At 35.9% G+C, this 14,264-nt stretch overlaps 1 protein-coding gene across 2 annotated transcripts in view; it reads left to right on the top strand.

Moving 5' to 3' along the window:
* LOC125654316 (potassium voltage-gated channel protein Shal-like) overlaps nucleotides 1-14,264 on the top strand; it is a 57,531-nt gene that overhangs the window by 30,751 nt on the left and 12,516 nt on the right. The window lies entirely within an intron of this gene.

The following is a 14,264-nucleotide window of genomic DNA, read 5'->3' as shown; positions in this document are numbered from 1 at the left end:
ACTTACTGTGACACGGGACCTTGGTTTCTACGGTCTCATCCTTCTGCCTCTCACTGGTGTATATACGCACAAAAGAAGAGACCCAATCCCGTGGGGATCCGGGTTAGAATAGGTCCTTAGTACCCCTTGCTTGTCGTTAGAGGCGACTAAATGGGGCGGTCCTCCAGATGAGGCCCAGTGTCACAGCAGGTTTAGTACGATAAAGACCCCTCCCTGCTCTAAGGCCGTAAGCGTCGAGCATAGGCCTAAATTTTGCAGCCCTTCAACGACAATGGTGACGTCTCCATGAGTGAAAAATTCTCGAGAGGGACGTTAAACAATATAAAACCAATCAATCAAGAGCCACCGCGAGCGATATCTGTTGAGTTTGGCGTTTGTTGAATTTGGCGTTTAACCTTAGGGAATGAATTATTCAGTTTAGTTGTAAAAAAGGAACTTTATCAGGTGATAATCTATACTTCATTCGAACTTGGAGGTATCAGAAGAAACAGAGCTGTAATTTGGTTTGATATTAAGGGTTTGCAGCCAGCGTTGATATAATTCTTTTGCCACTGCTGAGAAGGGTTTAAATCTTCATTAGACCGCGCGGCCGTGATCGATGTTATAGACCCACAACTCCCTCCGTCCCACTGACGACTCATCGATCTGGATATTTGACCAGTCTTCTCTAGACGCGCTCTGCTCCGACCAGAGGAGTACGTATCACCTCACACATTGTTCCACTTTGTTTTTTTTTATTCTCTCTATTTCGGGTAACAAGAAAAATGTGAGAATAGTAAGAGGTTGAGGGCGGGCGTCCATGTTTGCCAACAACAAGCTGCCGTAATCCGGGGCATCATCAAGTCCGCCATAAATTTTCCTGGTGTAAATTGGATGCAACCACAACTAGAATGCAATTTCGGTCTGCAAACAAAATGACTTTAGACTGTGTAGCCTGTTGACACACACTATTAAGATTGGAATTCATTGATAGGAACATTCTCCAGTATTCAGCAGATTCTTACTCTGGAGTCCCACACCAGATAGCTGTACCGAGTACATAGTAATGATAAACATTGCAGCCTCTACTATTTTGAAAACCATTGCCACATAGTCAAGGTCTCTGGTGTCAGGATGCATGGACCATCTTCTTTAAATTTCTGAATATCTATCAAAGAGACTGTGTAGTTATACTGAGTTAGAGACGGGTATAAAAACTGAAACTTATGTTCCCTGCCTCCTTAGGCCAAGAGGAGTGACCGACATTAAAGTTTTAGATATTTGTGAAAGACATTTAAGTTCTAGATAAGCTTGAAAATACGGATGTATATTTAATTGCTATTATAAAATTTAGAAATTCATTTCAAAATTAAGGATTATCTCCCTCATGCATAGCTCTTATCCTTGGACGAATTTGGCTCCACTTTTTGGCACGCTATTTTTGGCTATATTTAGCTCTAAAACTTCATAGTTATTTCGGATTTCAAACATTTCGGTTGAGCATCACTGAAGAGACATTATTTTTCGAAATGCGCATCTGGTGCATCAAAATTGGTACCGTATAAGTTTTACATTAGAGTTTTAGATATTTGTGACATACATTAAAGTTTCAGATATCTGTGACAGACATTAAAGTTTTAGATATTTGTGACATACATTAGAGTTTTAGATATTTGTGACAGACATTAAAGTTTCAGATATCTGTGACAGACATTAAAGTTTTAGATGTTTGTGACAGACATTAAAGTTTTAGATGTTTGTGACAGACATTAGAGTTTTAGATATTTGTGACAGACATTAAAGTTTTAGATGTTTGTGACAGACATTAAATTCTAGATATTTGTGACAGACATTAGAGTTTTAGATGTTTGTGACAAATACTAAAGTTTTAGATATTTGTGACAGACATTAGATTTTAGATATTTGTGACAGACATTAGAGTTTCAGATATTTGTGACAGACATTAAAGTTCTAGATATTTGTGACAGACATTAAAGTTTTAGATATTTGTGACAGACATTAACGTTTTAGATGTTTGTGACAGACATTAGAGTTTTAGATGTTTGTGACAGACATTTAAGTTTTAGATATTTGTGACAGACATTTAAGTTTGAGATATTTGTGACAGACATTTAAGTTTGAGATATTTGTGACATACATTAAAGTTTCAGATATATGTGACAGACATTAAAGTTTTAGATATTTGTGACAGACATTAAAGTTTTAGATATTTGTGACAGACATTAGAGTTTTAGATATTTGTGACAGACATTAAAGTTTTAGATATTTGTGACAGACATTAAAGTCTTAGATGTTTGTGACAGACATTGAAGTTTTAGATATTTGTGACAAATACTAAAGTTTTAGATGTTTGTGACAGACATTAAAGTTTTAGGTATTTGTGACAGACATTAAAGTTTTAGATATTTGTGACAGACATTAGGGTTTCAAATATTTGTGACAGACATTAAAGTTTCAGATATTTGTGACAGACATTAAAGTCTTAGATGTTTGTGACAGACATTAAAGTTTTAGATGTTTGTGACAAACACTAAAGTTTTAGATATTTGTGACAGACTTTAAAGTTTCAGATATTTGTGACAGACATTAAAGTCTTAGATGTTTGTGACAGACATTGAAGTTTTAGATGTTTGTGACAAATACTAAAGTTTTAGATGTTTGTGACAGACATTAAAGTTTTAGATATTTGTGACAGACATTAGAGTTTTAGATGTTTGTGACAGATATTTAAGTTTTAGATATTTGTGACAGACATTTAAGTTTGAGATATTTGTGACAGACATTTAAGTTTGAGATATTTGTGACATACATTAAAGTTTCAGATATCTGTGACAGACATTAGAGTTTTAGATATCTGTGACAGACATTAAAGTTTTAGATATTTGTGACAGACATTAGCGTTTTAGATATTTGTGACAGACATTAAAGTTTTAGATATTTGTGACAGACATTAGAGTTTTAGATATTTGTGACAGACATTAGAGTTTTAGATATTTGTGACAGACATTAACGTTATAGGTATATTTGCGTTACTCCTGGACATCTAACAAACACATTAAGTGCATAGTAATGACCTTTGTAAGCAAACTCATGTGGTGTACACGGTATATACACGATTTTTTTCCCGTCCGTCCGTGCACCGTCCGTGTACCTGTTCATCGTTTGGTCTTCCATCCTGCTATGTATCTAAACCACAACTTTATGAATGAATAGACACTAAAATCCCATATAAGCTCAAAGGTACTTGATGTAAATGACATTGAAATATTTGGCCGATGTTACGGTCACTAATAAAACGTTGAAATATTTGTCTAGGTTACAACTTTCAATATGTAGGGACGCCTCCACATCACCTTTAATGTAAGATTTGTTTGAACCTACCTTCCTTGGGTGGATTTGGACGACAGTAGTCTGAATAGAGTGAAGGTCCTTATATAGAAATAATACTGCGGTCTTTGACAACATGGCTGTGGTTTTGTAAATATTTTATTCAATTCAAATTTGTTGGATTCATGGGCCGTGTTTGAACATATAGGGGAGGACTTAGGATTTCTTGGTGAATTGCTCGATTTCAAAAATAAGATATTTTTACTACGATTTGTTCAATTAATATTTGAGTGATTTCCATCCGTATATCGTTTATATATATTCACAATGACCCTCAGTAAAACATTCTCAACTTCGATGTTTTTGTGGCAATATTCCATTATCACGTTTATGATTCGATACGCGAGAATACGTTCAGGGTGTGATCAGTTTTTAAATCAGTCAGTGTACTGAATTATAGGTTGGCGTTCCATGGGTTTCAATTGTCTCATTTAAAGGCAGCACACACAGATTCTATGGTCGTTATGATGATCTAATTTGCAAATACAAGCTATCGCTGGGTCAGATGTTGCCTGACGTGTTTCATACCAATTGCTGGACCGTTGTTAACATTCTGTCAGATTTTAACTGCGGATTACTCCGTTTGCCTGGTCGGGACATGGACTCATTGCGGCTGTCACCGGTCGGCGGGGGATGCTTGCTCCATTTGAGCGCCTGGTCCCACCTCTGGTATGTCCGGGGTCCGTGATTTTCATCCTCCCGATTCTACATTCTATTGGGGATTGATGAGACTGGTCTCTGTTCGTTTTCTCCACTTGTTCGTACTGTGAATGATGGGATTTTTTTTATAGTGGTTTGCTCTGTTGGAAACTTTACGATTTAACGAAATTAATGCGATTTTTAGATTAATGTCATCGGGAAAAAATAAAATCCTCCCCGGGAACTCGAACCCTGATCGGTGATATCATTTTATGAGCACATAGGATGTATGCATTTGTGATGTGAAAGTCATTCCTTATTTAAATGAAAAAGTATTGGGAAATGTTCTATAGAATTTAAAGACAATGTTGAATATAGAATCACCGTAACTAGCCAATTCGTCATTTAATTGCTTGGAGTCCCACGGTTCGACACTGTCCATCTGTTGAATTACAATTGATAAATATTTTCTTACTAATGTATGCCGACGACATGGTAATTATATCGGAAACTCCGTCAGGATTACAAAATATGTTAAATTCTCTCCATAATTATTCTAATGATTGGGATTTGATTGTGAATGTGTCAAAAACCAAGGTTGTTATTTTTAGAAATAGTGGGAAAATTATGGAAACTGAGAAATGGATGTATAATAATCAATGTCTTGAAGTTGTAAATACATCTAAGTATTTAGGAATGTTGTTTAATTACAATGGCAAATTTTTCCAAACACAAAAACATGTTGCCGAACAAGGACGTAAAGCACTTTTTGCAATATCTTATACTTTGAGAAATCATTATTTTAATGTTGATACGCAATGTTCAAATTTTGATACTTATGTACACAGTATTCTTTCATATACATGTGAAATTTGGGGTTTTCATAAAGCACCGGACATTGAAAAGGTGCATCTTTCTTTTTGTAAAAAAGTGTTAGGAGTAAACAAAAGAACCAACAATAGTATGGTATATTGTGAACTTGGTAGATTCCCACTTTACATTAGAAGAAAAGTTTGAATTTTTAAATTCTGTTTAAAAATTAAAACCACGAATAACTGTATTTTGAAAGATTGTTATGAAAATATGATTGCAAACAATGACAGCTGGATTGTTAATGTGAAACATGATCTGTCAAGCATTGGTTTAGAATATTTGTTTGAAAAGTCGTGTGTGAATCAGCTTAAAGATTATAAAATAATAGAATTCAGAATATTGGATATTTACAAACAAAACCTAATGTCGTCTCTTTCAAGTTCACCAAAAAGTGTTCTTTATCAACATTTAATAGATAACTTTTGTTTACAATCATATCTCAAAAGACCAATCAACTGAAAAGGGAAAAAAATTATCATTAAATTCAGAACGTCTTCACATTTTTTGAATATTGAAAAAGGCAGACACAATAATGTTTTAAGGACTGTGAGGCTTTGTAAATTATGTGATTATAATGATATAGAAGATGAGTTTCATTTTATCCTGAAATGTCCATTTTACAAAGATTTGAGAAAGAAATATATTAAGAGTTTTTATTACACAAAACCAAGTGTCTTTAAATTAATTAAGCTCCTTAGTGTAGACAATACCAAAGAACTCAATAACTTGGGAAAATTCTTAGTTCAAGCTGTGAAAATACGAAGTTTAGCAAATATTTTGTAAATCAATAATATAATTATAGTATTTTTCTAATAACATGTGCATCTCATAATGCGACTACATATATATTATTTTTATTTGTAATTTCTTCTCCTCCTATCTTCTCCTGTCCACTCACCTGTTGTTTATCTTATACAATTTAGTATATTGTGTATACAAATGTACATGTACTAGATGTATTCCGATGAGTTTATACTCAAGGACAATAAAGAATTGAAATTGACACTAACGGTAGTCCGGTAACCGGAGGTTAGTAAATTTAGCCCCGGACTATCAGAATATCAGTTGTTACGAGTAGTCCGGTGGACTACTGAACAACTAGAAACCTAATGGAATGGACTAATGTCTAATCTTGAACGTAACCGCGTCAATTCTGCCCTTAGAAAAATATAGCTCGTAACACTACAATTCAAGCATACAATCTACACCCAAGACGTCGTGGTTCGATAAATAGATAGGCAAAATCAGAGGCTTAAAGAGTTTATTAGGTCTTTTTGGAAAAGCAATGCAGGATTTTGCTTCTAGACTTTGAAAATATTCCGCGGTAGCCCCCCCCCCCCCCATTGGTGGAAAGCCCCATCCCGCACTACCCCCACCCCTTGTCACTTTGCAACCGAATGACCGCCCCATTTAGTCGCCTCTTACGACAAGCAAGGGGTACTGAGGACCTGTTCTAACCCGGATCCCACGGGACGTGATGTATGAAATTGATCACTGTTCGTAATCTTCACTTTTTTCATTTCTCTCTCATTCCTTTACAACTAGTCAAAATTACAAATAAATTTTCATCTTCAATAGTTAAAAAAACCCAAAATATTGATAGTGTCTGCTCTAAATCTGAAGCTTCTAATTCATGAAATCAGTGAATACTGTCAAGTTCTCTCAATATTCTAGAAGTAACACTTCAAACATTTTAACATCAGCGGAGGACATGACATATTATATTTCCCAGATTAAGATACATCAATGTTTATTGACGTAAATTTGTACCAAGGATTGAGAATTGAATGAATATGTGTTCACAGTTTGTACAGTTTCCTGTAACCAATCATATTTCACATCGTGCTTTCTTCATATTTACAGAGAAAAAAAACTATGAAGTATGTAAACTGTTCTATTTCCTGGGAACTTTGGCATTGTTTTCCATCATTAATGATATAGGTATCGGATTTAAGCCATTTCCTTTGTGTATTTGCGTTCCTCGGCGGAAGGCAAACTTCTTAGTATATCACACATTGTATATCGACAATATACAGCGACTTGAAAATTAATAACTTTGTCAAATTGACTTAAGGTGATATGATACATGCATTTGTTTTAGTTTCGTACAAAGTACATTTTCAATTATAAGTGGAACCTAAATATGACTTAATGAACTAATTAATCAACTATATCCTTTACTTCTGGTATTTTAAGTTTACTGCATAGTATCGGCCCAATATTACCCGCGCATGCTTGAGTAATAGATTTGAACTTCCTGTCGTCTGAGCTTGATTTCCTTTACCTTTTTAGTTGTTTGACCTCTTTAAAGAGCTACCGACTTTTATGGACAAAGTAAACATAGTTACCCAAACCAATATTGAATTTTGTGAAGGTCAGAGTACTGTTTTCCTGTGCTCGGACCGGAGCTGGTTAACCCGTACTCAGTCTTCCCCCGCTTTCAGATTGGAAATATCAGCAGGTGATCACAGTTTAATGGATTCCTAGTGCATACTTCTGAAAGTGACTCTCTAAACGTCTTTGCTGTACCATTAGCTGCAGACAGATTATCATTGATTCCCATGGACCAGACTTAATGGACCGCGGTTTCGATTTCATTAACATTAAAAAGAATAAAGTAAACAGTGGTAGATCTATATTTTGCACACATTTAGAATATGTCTTGCACAAAATGAAACCAATTTGTAGCGCTCGGATCACACTGTGATAGCCGGAGCACTTGTTACTCACCCGCTGGTAGGCTTGTCAACTCAAAAGACGGGCAGCAATGTTTATGACAGTTCGAAAAATATCTCATCAACAGCAATCCCCATATGTATGTATCTTGTACACAATCATTTGTATTATTTTGATATTAGATGGTAATCGATATTCAACATATAGAAACACAGAGTCGAGTACATTAATTTGAGGGGAGGCGGGAGTCAACACTTTTGATACAAGCGGACAATAATTAAATACATATGAAGAAACCAATGCTAAATTCGCTAATTTGTACGATTCAACTCTTCAGAAACGAAAAGAACAAGATAATTTATTAAGGAAGTATGCTACACCAGAGAAATTTTGATATGGTTGAAAAGTGGATGATATGTACAACAATATTTTGAAACTGAAAACTTTCAAATTTACTTTATTTAGTCAAAAATTGCAGTTTCAGTAGAAAACAATCTGAAAAAAAAAATTAAAACCCCTGCTGGATTCAAACCCGCGGTCTACAGTTCAGCAGTCGATGTGCTAACCCACTAAGCTACTCAGCTAGGCAATGATTTTTGGAACGAATTGACAAATATATATATTTCCATCCATGTTTTAAAAAGAAGTCATCCATTATGACGTTGTAGAGTACCTCCTTAACAAGTTTATTTATACGTGTGTGAGGAAATCTACACGCAGGAGGACCGTGACTGATATTTCCTCGCGTGCTTATCGTGTATCCTTACATAACAATAAACCAGAGCGCACACCACCTGTAATTTGGTTAGTGTTTATATTTTGACATTTGGAAAGCCTTCTCGTTTTCCCGCTGTATTAACGGAGAGCAGGCGTACTATTAGTTGTATTAAGTGCCTTGTGAAGAGAGGGTTCTTTTAACGAGTCTGCGAAATGTCAGAGGCATATTTTGTTAATAGCTGTTAATATTAAAACACATGGCTTCTATTTTATGCACATGTGGTTGAATTAACCGTGAAATATGTCTGTCAGAACGTTCCGCCTCACTGACTTTGTTTTATTTTAAAGAGCTATCAGAATAGATATTTCTTGCATGTTAGTAATGTTAATATGTAGTTATGGGTAAAGTGTATGGGCACTGATGTAACCATTGTAGTAAGCAACCAAATCATAGAAATGAAATTATAAGTGTATATCTTATATGATACATAAAATAAAAACAAAGTTCATGAACAACTGTTACTAACACACACTAAGCAAGTGTTTTGCAATGCGTCTGTATGGATTTTTGAACTTTAGAAATAAACCCATGAATGAAAAATACAGAAAAACTGATCAGTTCAAAATTTGAGCTAAATTCCAGATGTATATTGTGCAATATTTCATGAATTACTTTTCAAGTATGCCCAGTTACAAATCCATTCAGCTCTGCATTAGATTTATGTACATGTATTTTCATATAACTTTTATCTAGCTTCAACATGACCTTTGCAGCCTTTCAAAATAAAATAAGATAATGGAAAATAAAATCCAGATACTCTATAACACATTATCTTTGAATTCGAAAAAAACTGTATTCAGAAAGTTCATATGATATTTATAAGTTTTATGAAACATGTTCCTGGATAAGGCTTCGGAAAAAGAAGAATTTCTCGAATTATTCGAAATATTTCAGTTTCGCAAGCGTACCAGAAACGCCATTGCACAAATTAAATGGGTCTAACATTGATGATGAGTTGTGGCGCACCGTTTCTCCTGCTGACGCGCTACAGATTTCAGAATGGTAAAATACTGATGGCGGATGAAACATGGGATTAGATTCTTTACTGCAGGACATACAATATTATTTCAAAGACATGTTATTCTCTGTTGAACTGTAACACTAGCAGTTTATCAGTTGTGGTATGACAATGGTGAACAGTCGCCTCTGTTTCTACAAATATATATTTTTTCCCTTGGAATCCACGATAGTTGCCCTCCATCTGACTTCTCATTAGTCTCATTATCGAGAGAGAACGAGCTTTTCAGATGTCTGTTAATCACGAAAATCAGGGTATACGGAAACTCGACTCGTGTACAAAAGCTTTTTCGGGGGAAAGTGTGCCCATGAATAATCGTCGAAGGCTAGTAATCGGATCTATTCCTCGATGGCAACAGTTTAATCCAATTACGTGTCTAGGAGAGACTCTGTTGAGTATTTTACAATTATCGCGATCGAATTACTCGCCGGAACGGTACAAATATAGAATTTTGTCGCTTTTTGCCATCTCATAAGATTTTTGCTAAGTTCATTCTGTTGGGGCCTCTATGGTATAAGGGGCCTTAGGGGGCACTTAGGTTTTTAAATAGCATGGTAGATTTGACGTCATTATGGGAATATAATTGTTACCGAGTCAATATTTGGATAATTATGCAAAATTGTTTAGCATTGACCCATTACAAATACGGTGTGAGTTGTATGGGTATTTTAATTGGCCAACACCATCTGTCGTTTTTATGGTCTGTAAAGAGGATTCTGTTTGTTGAGACAAACGCCATCCTTTAAAAATACCGCAACATCTTCAGAATGGTGTTTTCTTGTTTAGCAGAAAAGGTTTGGTGCATCACATGCACTTTTTTCTAAATTTGACAGGTCCCCTCCCTCTCTCTCTCTCTCTGTATGTTAGAGGTATTGTTTTCCAGTATCCTCTCTCTCTCTCTCTCTCTGTGTGTGTGTGTGTATGTTAGAGGTATTGTTTTCCAGTATTCTCTCTCTCTCTCTCTCTCTCTCTCTCTCTCTCTCTCTCTCTCTCTGTGTGTGTGTGTGTGTATGTTAGAGGTATTGTTTTCCAGTATTATCAGTCTCATCGATGACGTAATTGATTTCCAGTGGCATCAAATAAAAAGAGATTGGGTGAAAGTCGTAAAGGCACACCGCCCTGTGTTCCCGAGAGGCCGAATTATGATAATTTGTGACCCCTTCCAAGAGCTTGATTTTTATTTAATTAATTGATAGTAAACTTTTAATCGTGTTTATATTTCCATGAGGACTGCAAAGAAGCAGAAGACGAAAACGTTTTAACTCCATCAGAGCAACAAGTTTGCAAAGAATTACCATCAAAAGAAGCTGTTGTACAATTGATAATTTGGCAACATCTGCTGTCGATATTTACATGCAATTTCCACTTCCGTGATATTCAGCAGAATAATCGTTATTGACGTTTGAAGATAGATTAAAAAGCTGTTTCAATAGCACAACTCCTACGGGGCCATTTGATAAGCTATTGACGACATTGTTGTTACGTGTAAAAGATTTTTGTTTCAATTTTCGTTTGCTTATCTTTATGTACCGTTTTTGGTTTGAAGTATATTTCATTTCAATCAACGATTGTCGTGCCAGGAGACGCTGTTCTGGTTAACATTGAAGTTGGCAGCCTCATCTTTTAATTTTGTTTGTTCATAATTGATTTCTGACCTGCTTGAGTCGAATTATTCCCATTTACCCTTATGGTATCGCTTGTAAAAATTATGTTCCAATGTATTACTGTTCTCTACAAGCAATTTCAAAGAAGTGATTGGTCTTGGAACAAGCACCCGAGCTTTCTGTTTTAAGGTCAATGGTTTGCCAGTCGGCGTCCGTTGGGAGATAGTTTAACACATTGCAAACTTTAAAAGGTCATGACTATAATCTAAAATAACCATGTTAGGTTATACTGGGGGCGAGGTTTAACCCCCAGGCTCTGGGATCCGTGATGAAGTTTCTGGATCAGTATCATATCATCTCGTTGTGATGATGGTACCTCCTGTACATTTTTAAGAGATGCACGGATTTTGGATTTGTGAACTGAATGTTTATTTATGCTGACGTGCATTGTCCTTCGTTTGGTGGGATGGCGACAGTACTCGTTCATTATAAAATGATTGTGCTTGTCATGTTTGTAGTACGTTCTTCCCACATGATATTAAAAAAAAAAATTCAATCCACCAGTCTTATGATGTTCTATACGCGCCTGGCATTCATCAGAACTGCATTGATTTTCTCAACAGTACATTATTGTAATTATAACCAACATCAATGGTACCCTGGGGGTATTGTTAGGGTCATCAACAATCTGAAATATACATGATAGACTATATTTGTGTTGCCCCTTAGGTGTATGTATACAGGTTAAGTAAACCACGGCGGTTGGAAGTGATACATTGCGAGAAAAATAGTTCATACGCCGGTTGAAGGTGTAAATATTGCGAGAATGGGGATGTTATATATGTACTGAAAATAACGGGAGATAATGAACAGCCGAGACCGTTACTTTTACAGTTGCATTCTCCTTATTTCTTTCCAAGTGTAGCATTTTGATATCTGGTTTCTCGGGGAAAAAAAATCTCAAACTTAAGTTGGTGGGGTTTTTTTAGCAGTCAGAATTTGTCCAAGTTTCGACTTAAGTATATTTCGAGAAATCCATGCCTAATCTCTGTCATCAAAAGCGCATTGGGTGGTGTGGTCTCCGGGAAGCGTTTTGCATCCGTTAATGAATAGTTTTCGAAATACAGTATACAGTCGGTGTAAATAAGGAACCAAACACGACGTTAGCTAAGAATTTCGGCACTTGCCACATTTGTACATGGAAAAAATAATGATTGAAAAAATAAGGTTGAAATAGCTTCTGAAATATTGCGCATTAATATGGAAATAACATGGACCTAGCAACGCAGTGGGAAACATGAGATAATGTAACAATCTGATATTCACGCCAGCTTTAGATCGATGCAGGTCTCCTTCTCTCTCTCTCTCTCTTTGTTTGTACCTGTAAACGACCGTGTCGTTACACCTGAATGCAACGTATATCTGTCTGCAACAGGGACGCAGCCATTTATAGCACCGTGTCATTAATGAATGATTAATTTCGATACAATAGTCGTTTTTTCCCCTCTATTTATCACTCCTCTTCCCTGATTTATATATTGGTGGATTCTACAATCTATACGCAATGTGATCAGATTGACACTGAAAGATTTATTCGTAAGGTGGAAAAAAAGAAAGATTTTAATTACTGATTAAGTCTCCCAACGAAGTTTGCAGACTTATTGGCTTTGTTCGGTTCTTCTTCTTCGTGCCTAGTCGTTCTCCGTAACCCGTTGATGAAATTATTAGATACTCAAGGACATGATTGGACAGTGTATCTAGTTGTGCAGAAATGTTTCTGTTTTCAGATCGAAGATGGGTAAGATACATGGGGGTGAGGTATAACATAGAACTGTATGGGAAAATGATAGTTTGAGTCATCGGGTCTTCGGAAATGATAAGAGAATGACAGGGCCTACAAAGTAGTATCAAGGTCAAGGGATTTCAGTAACCTTGACCTGACCATGAACATAAAAACCGGTATTACTTCAGAACCAGGTCTGATAGAGACATGGGATCTACAGAGATGAAGAAAGGTCGTCTGGGACCTACGGATTAGTATCAAGGTCAAGCGACTCCGTGACCTTGGCCTTGAACATTAAAAGTGGAATACTTCAGAACTGGAACGGATAGCGATGTGATATTTTCAGAAATTGGACCTACAAATTAGTATCAAGGTCAGGGGACTCTAGTAACCTTGACCACTGACCTTGAAGATAAGACTGATATTAAGAATTAGGTCTTTTAGAGTCATGGAATTTTCAGAAATCAGGAAAGGAAGATGGAACTTACTAATTAGTATCAAGGTCATGTGACTCCAGTTACTTTGATTTCTGACCTTCAACATACTTTAATTCCGGGACTGATAGCGAAATGGGATGATTAGAAATGTTAAGAGGATTATCGAATCTACGAACAAATAGCAAGGTTAAGTGACTCTAGTAACCTTGACCTCTGAAATAAACCTGGTACTAATTCAAAACCAGGCATGAAAGAGATATGGGATCTTCAAAATTGATGGCATGATAAGACCTACTTAGTACCAAGGTCAAGTGATTCCAGTGATCTTAACCTCTGACCTTGAACATAAAATCTGAGATAACTTTGGAACCGGGCTTGATAGAAATATGGGATCTTGAGAAAGGATACAAACTACTATCAAGGTAAAATGACGTCATTGACCTTGACCTTTATCATAAAAATGGTATTACTTAAGAACCGGGACCGATAGGGACATGGAATATTCAGATGTGATAAAAGGATGTTGATAAATGATTGACAATAATGTTTCTCACTTTATATCAATGGCTCTCGTCGGCATGGGTTTTGTGCAAGGGAGTTATCAATGTGGGAGAAAACAGTAGTACTCAGAAAAAGCCCACTTTTATGTACACAGCCACTACTTCGTTTGGGGGACTCTATGATTGGCTGATTATATTTGATATATAAGTGATACGCTAAGTTTGAAATATTAACACTGAAGTAATACTTTGAAAAACGTGCATATTAAGATATGCTCATTTGATGGACTTTAAAAAATATTTATATAAGCACAATTCTTTCTCATTGTTTATATTTTCTAATCTCATGCGGACACATAACAAAGGGGTTCCCCCTTTTATTCTAAACTTTTGATAACGTACATTGTATTGTCAGATCGTCTCCCCTCTCAAACACACTATACATAACCCGGTTTAGATAATACATTTCTTTTCATGCAGGTAATAATGAACATATCATTTGGAGTTGATTAAAAAAAAACATTTAAGAGTGTTCTTTGCTTTTGGGCACGAACATCATCGACCGATTT

The sequence above is a fragment of the Ostrea edulis genome, chromosome 7, assembly GCF_947568905.1.
Source record: "Ostrea edulis chromosome 7, xbOstEdul1.1, whole genome shotgun sequence".
NCBI classification, from domain to species: domain Eukaryota; kingdom Metazoa; phylum Mollusca; class Bivalvia; order Ostreida; family Ostreidae; genus Ostrea; species Ostrea edulis.
The sequence above is the reverse complement of the archived record's forward strand: the minus strand, read 5'-3'. Positions and strand labels throughout refer to the sequence as shown.